General features: G+C 37.7%; 1 pseudogene; it reads right to left on the bottom strand.

Moving 5' to 3' along the window:
* Nucleotides 1-2325: 2325 nt before the first annotated feature.
* Nucleotides 2326-7015, bottom strand: LOC117921747 (annotated as a pseudogene).
* Nucleotides 7016-7347: the final 332 nt, after the last annotated feature.

Raw genomic sequence — 7347 nt, 5'->3', positions numbered from 1 at the left:
GAATTATTGATTTCTAATTTAAATGATTCAATATTAGGGGTTCCACAATCCAACTTTATGTATAGGACCTTAGGGAAAACAAGAATATCAATTTTAATTGCTTTTAGGCTATTGGGGCCAAATGAGACTAACCTAAGTTATATAACTCAAGGTTGCATCAGTATCCTAACTTTTAATATTTTATTAGATAACAATAGCAAAACCTTAGATATCTAGGAATCAAGAATTACCAAGAAATCTTAATATCAAGGAATGAACTATTGTACCATCCCTTAATTCAAACTAACATTAGAGAATATCTTTGTTTTCATCTATTATGTCTCAACCCTTTATTCATTCCATTTTTAATTTGATTTTATCCATTATTTTTAAAAAACCGAAAGTCCAGTAGGGAACACCTAAGAGGGTAAGTAGGTGATTTTAAAAAATTTCAATAAAGATTTATATGTTATACTTAATATTTTTTACCCTATGAGATGTTAGGGATAACCAATTATATTAATTTTGAGCAATTCAAATATAAAAGATATAACTAATAAGACACAAGATTTTTTACGTGAAAAATCTTCACACTAACGGTGGAGATAAAAAGCCACAAGGTTTAAAACCTACTAATTTAAATCCACTATACAAAATTAAGTTATACAAGTTTACTTGACCACTTCACCTAAAGTTTATGTTGAACAAGATTCATTGTCAAAGGAGAAGAAAATAAAACCAACAAGGACTCAAACAAGTGTCAAGAACTTGGCATAAGGAGATTGATACGGCTACTTCCTTGAAAAAGGTTTCCGTAAAAGCAAGAGTGAGCCAACCTCGTATGTGAAGAAACAAGGTAAGCATGACATCCTCATTATTGCTCTTTATTTTGATGACTTGGTATTTGCTAGAAATAACAAAAAGATGATGGATGAATTAAAAAATGAAGTGATAAAGAAAAATGAAATGAGTGATAAGGGGTTGTTACATCATTTTCTTGGCATGGACATTCACCGAGATGATGGAGGAGTTTTTATTTCTCAAATAAATTATGCTGAGAAGATTTTAAAGAAGTTTGGAATGTTTGGTTGCAAATCAGGGACTACTCTTGTTTGCAATGAAAAATTGATGAAAGAAGATGGTGTAAAGAAGGTGAATGAAAGAAACCCTTTATAGGAGTTTGGTTGGAACCTGTCATATCTTTACAACAAGGTCGGACATCATGTTTGCTTCCAGCCTGCTATCAAGATTCATGAACAATCCAAGTCAGTTTCATTTTGGTGTTGGAAAAAGTGTCTTGAGGTATATTCAAAGTACAAGGAGTTATGGAATTAGATTTGACAGAAATCCTAAATGATTGGGGAGGATGTGCAGATGATATGAAAAGCACATTGGGTTATGTTTTTTTCTCTTGGCACAGGTATATTTTCATGGATGTCAAAGAAGCAACAATTAGTTGCTCAACCTTCAACTAGAGTACATGTCAGCCTCCATTGCAACTTCTTAAGCTATATGGCTTAGAAGAATTTTGGAAGACATCGGAGAAAAACAAGAAGCATCAATAGAGGTTTTTTGTGACAACAAATCAACATCTCCATGGCAAAGAATTCATGTTCTCACAGTTGAACTAGACTCATTGCCATCAAGTATCACTTCAGAAGAGAAGCAATTGAACAAAATGAGATACAACTCAATTATTGTAGGTCTAAAGATCAAATGGCAAATATCTTGATAAAGGCACTTCCAACAGCAAAGTTTCAAATCCTAAGGATTGCATTGGGAGTTCAAGAGCAGTACATTAAAAGGGGAGAATGTTGATGTATGAGTTAATGTACTGCGATTTGTTTCTTAATACTACAACTATAGTCATGGCTGTAATCTTGAGAGATAGAGAGCTTGGATAGAAAGAAAGAAATGTGTTGAGCAAACTTCCTTTCTTTTTTTTTGCTATGCCTGTGAGTGTGCCCTGTTTTGCTTTGCTCTGTTTTTCTTGTTTCTTTCTCTAGAGATATGCAAGCCTTCATTTACATGAACAGCCAGTAGCTTGGGCAGCATCAACAGCAAACCATCCAACACTAGGTGTACCTTACATACATGTAATTTGGGAAGTAATCAAGGATCAAAGAATTGCATGCATAAACTTTTGTTATTCTCGTGAATTTGAATTTCAAACCCCATAAAATTGCTAGGGGATTAACAAAATGCCAGAAGATGACATCTTTATGGCTTTACTGAACCTGCTCATTGCAGGGTTATGAATGCTACTCTCGTCTAACCTTAGAATCAAATGTGTCGAACTGAAAGGGTTACACCCATACACATTAAGCAACCATCTCCAAACACCTTTTATCGCTTTTGGAAGTTTAATAACTTGATGGCAACGATGAAGACGAAGAAGAAGAACAATGTAAAGCCAATAACTACAGCTGCAGTTACTCCCAAGAAATCATGCTTAAATCCATAATAATCCTCCAGGAATTGCCTCACTGTTTGACCTTTTCCAGATAGGGGATCGTCTATATCTCCAAATTGTGATACAACCATTCCATACAAGGTCCATGCAACTGGACAGAGCCAGTAATACCAAATCTACCACCCGGGAATCCTCTGTTAATATTCATCACGGAAGAAAAGCAACAGAATGAGTCATTAACATAACCATGTATGCTGCTATTGATAAGGTAAGCTTGCATTTTAAAGAGTTATGGGTTGAGAGTACTTAGGGTTCGGGGGACTACAAAACCCGAAAAGAGGTTCCATGATGCGTAAAATACTCTGGCAAAATCATAGAAAATTTTTTATTCGGTGTTAAAGAAACAGCCATCATGCCGGAGTAGGGAAGTAGAGCAAGGTGAAGAACATGTAGAAGAGATACCAGAAGAACTTGGTGGCTGTCCATTGAAACGAAATCATTGCATAAACCAGAACCCCATATAACACAGTTTGTGAAAAAATGTATGGGATCTCAACAATAGCCTGTAGTATGAGAAGAAATTTTACTAACAAAGGACATAAAAAACATTACACATGTAAAAAAGTCTACATATATATAGCATGAGAGATCTAGTTACCTGTGAGAAGGCATAGGCCAGTGCTGAATACATTCCGGCAGCTAGTTATCTGTAAAAGACAGTTCGTTCAACATCCACGACTGGCTGCACTGATGCGGAATTTTGAAGCCCAATGAAGATAACAGCAGCATGCATAGAACCCATCGCATTAGACAGTTTTGTTGGCGTTGACCTGCCATGTTTTACCTTGTGAATTATAAATTGAAGTTGATGTATGTAGAGAAACAACATATATACTGAGTAATTCTCAAAGTTTTTGGCCTGATTGCAAATTACCATTTGTTGCCCAGCTTCCAGAACATTGTCCCAAACATCAAGGATATGACAAGTGTCAAGGTAAATCTCACTGCAGTGTACGATGTGTTGCGCCAGTATGACTGGCGTTGTTTCCATAAGCATGCCATACATTGAATCAAGAAGGGTTGGGAGTATCGACTAGAGAAATAGAGCTCCTTTGAACCAGGGGAGGTTGGCTTAGTTCCTTAATTAAATCTATGTTTCTTCTGAAAAGATGGCACATGGTACAAAAGGCTTCAACAACAATTTTAAGCCTTCATGATGAATATTGAGATGGCTGGTATATGCATATAGATATAGATATGACATTTCAATCTCATAATGGATTCAGATAACCTATAGTTGAATCACCTGTATAGGTCTGAATTTTTGTATAATTCATTGAAATCGACCCCCATGGTCACTTCTTGTGCCTGGAAACTTCCAACATCCAAGTTGCAGGGTTATAACCGTCCTCGATTTGACGGACTCCTTCAATGCCCTTTATGAAAGCAAGTGATTACATGTACATGTGTTAGTAAGTGCTTGATATGAATGAACTCAAGTCGAACTATTTGCTGCCCATAGCTCTTATTTCGTCACCGCAGGTTACCTCGAAGTAGGCTATCAGATGGCAAGAATGTCTACCTACTGGTCCCACATATTAACCCATTTTCAAATATTATTTCAGTACTTGCAGAAGAATATATATATATATATATATATATATATATATATAGAGAGAGAGAGAGAGAGAGAGAAGTCAAAAACTCTTTTCTATCTATTAACATTTCCCACCTCATCAAAGGCTTAAAAAATGTCAGTACTTGGCTGATGGATGGCGCACACCACTGTTCTTCCTGTGTCCACTGCGTTCCTCATTGTTCTCATAAGAATAGCAGCAGCTCTTGCATCTGGCCCTGAAGTTGGCTCGTCCATGAATATAATGGAGGGATTTGCCACAGGCTCAACTGCAATGGTCAGCCTCTTGCGCTGCTCGGTTGAGAGATTTACTCCTGGCAGCCCAACTAGTGCATTCTTCAATGGGGTCAATTCCACCAGATCCATGACTTCCATAATGAACATCTGTAACCATTAGCAATGATTAGATATTTGTTTAAGAAACAGTCCAGAAAAAATTTCTGGAGATTCCCACCTTTCTGGTTTTAGAATTCACATCAGAAGGCAGCCGCAGCCAAGCTGAGTAGAGCAAGGACTCATAGACGGTAACATGAGGAGAGTGGATGTCATTCTGCTCACAGTATCCAGAAATCCGAGCAAAAGTCTCTTGCTTCTTTGGGTAGCCGGAAATGGAGATGTTACCCTCAATATACCCACCAGTTTTCCGACCAGCCAGTACATCCATCAGAGTGGTTTTACCAGCACCGCTAACACCCATCAGAGCTGTAAGAAAACCAGGCCTGACAGCACCACTCACCCCCTTCAGAAGCTCCAATTTGTCCCCAGGAACACCCTGGCTTTTCATTTCCTGCAAGTTCAATTCACACAACTTAGTTCTGATTTCGTTTATGGTACATTATGAAACCCATATACATTATCAATTAGCATAGACATGAATTAAGTTACCGCTGGCATGTCAACCGAGAGTATCTGATTTCCTCAAAGGTGATACAGTATGGTTGGAATGGGAGAACCATCCCTTTTTTCTGTCCTCCCAGATGAGGTGGTTCCCTCATTCTGTTCGGTCTCTCTGCATCTGCATGTTAAAAGTTCAAACCTAATAATTAGCTATATAGAGAACATGTAGTAAAATGAGAAGAGCACAGGCACACAAAGGCATGCATACACCCCGTATGGGTTTCATCACACCTGCGGATGCAGTCCGGAGAGTGTTGGAAGGAGGTTGGTCATTCTCGGACTCGTCTGTTAACATTGCTTGAGGCTTCTCATATGCTGCAAAATTTGCACAAATCTCAATAGACCTAAGCTCCAATGTTTAGGAGTTCCAAAGCAGAGAAGTAAAGATAAAGATACCCACGATTTAGGAACATGAGAGAGATGAAAGCAGTCCTTTTGAGAATGTTGACACTCTGCTTTAGACAATTCACAATTTGATAAGTTGTGGAGCTGTCCAAACCAGTAGAAATCTCGTCCATGAACAGCGCCGTTGCTGGTCCGACCAGCATCTCACCTATCATTCATACATTTCACATAATTCAATTCAATTCAATTCAAATAATGGCAAAAAGTATCTAGGGTTAACCATTTTCAAAAACAGTTTTTTGTTCCTTGAAATAAAAACTCGGACAGACCAGAACATCTTTTAATTGTTTTCAATTGTTTTACATGATCATTTTAAATTATCCTACCTGTTGTGATACGTTTCTTTTGTCCACCAGAGATACCTCTTAGCATTGCATTTCCTACCATTGTATCTGCCCAGAATCTGTAAATTTAAACATCAAGAAAAATAAACCAATCATGAGTTAGAATATCAGGGTTTTCTCAGAAATCTGTATGCCTCGGCTTTTATCAAAAACTATTTTTCGGGATTGTTTTTAAAAACAGAGCAATAGTATTAATGCTCTCCACTCAAAATAAATAGGTCAAATGCTGCAGAACTGCTTAAGATTTCACTAAAAGTAGCTTCTGTCTCATCTTCATGAACACATCAATATCAGGATCAGGCTTAATATTTGCTTCCTTCTCTCTTCTTGACAGCTCTGCTAACATTTCCGCAGATGGCCAAAACAATAGTGAATTTCATAAGCTATGGAAATGTCATATATACCTACATTCATAACCTTCAAGACAAGGAAAGTAAAAGCCGAGGCAATGATTTAGACTAACCATATCGAAATCCAACACCTTGGCATATTGCAGAAAAGGCCAAGGTTTCCCTTACTGTCATTTCTCCTATATGGTTATCATGTTGGCCGATATAGGCGGCAGTTCTCTAGGGTACGAACTCCTCCATGCCATGACCATTGTATGTCACCTTTCCAGTAACCTAAAGAAGAAATTAATTTCAGTTTTGGAATTGGATATGAGATTAAAAAGAGATATTCAATAAAGAATGGAGGAGCAAGTATTCAAGTATCCAAGCATCCGACGGTGAGATGCTCAAATCTAACTTCAACTTCGGGAAGAACAATTCCAACTCTGAAAAAGATGGAAGCAACACGAAAACCCATAATCAAAAAGTCATAGAAAGATGTTTGGTTGTGTAGAAAATCTTGGTGAACTTTTAAGACAGCAGTTTTCACCAATCGCTCCAATAAATTCTTCTTTTCCCGAGACCCAAGGTTCTGTATATCAACTTCACTGAAGTCGCCCTCTGATCCCTTCAGCAAACCTTTCTTCAACCTATTGTAGGTGGGAAGTTTCTAGATTACGGCCCATTTCAAAGCTTCCTCATCATCCTCATCCCTTGCTGATCGGGAGAAAACCTCCCTACCCGAGCTCGTCCAGAACCTAGAACCGGTTCTCCTTAAACTAGCACCAGTTCTAGTAATCTCTGCAGATGCCATTGCAGAACGAAACGGAGAACCCCCCTGCAAAACCAACCAGAACCCACCAAAACCCAGAAACCTTTCCTAAAAGTTCAGGTAAAGAAACTCAAAGTTTCAAACTCTGGAGCTGAAATGCTCGAAATCAGTGATGGTCTCCTCAGCTCTTCTGGTATTGAGTTTGTCACCCGGACACAAGCAACAACTCATCCAGTTCATTGTGTCTCCCTCACCTCATCATTTATACTCTCTTTCCAATCCTTTTTTAGCCATTTTCCAAAAAAAAAAAAAATCTCTCGTCTATACTCTCCTTACAGTCCTTTTTCATTTTTCTACCATACCAAAATAGTATCCACAGATCATATTCCAAACATATTCCCAAAATAGGAGTGCCCTTTATGTTGCTAAACAATATAAGAGGGTGCAATTATTACATGGGAACTTGAATAGAAATACATAGAGGACGGTGAACTATAATTTTGTGGAAAAGAGATGAATTAAAACAAGGAATTTTTTATTTTTATTTGTTATTTTAAAGAATAATTCAAACA

Source organism: Vitis riparia, chromosome 9 (assembly GCF_004353265.1).
Source record: "Vitis riparia cultivar Riparia Gloire de Montpellier isolate 1030 chromosome 9, EGFV_Vit.rip_1.0, whole genome shotgun sequence".
Classification (NCBI taxonomy): domain Eukaryota; kingdom Viridiplantae; phylum Streptophyta; class Magnoliopsida; order Vitales; family Vitaceae; genus Vitis; species Vitis riparia.
The sequence above is the reverse complement of the archived record's forward strand: the minus strand, read 5'-3'. Positions and strand labels throughout refer to the sequence as shown.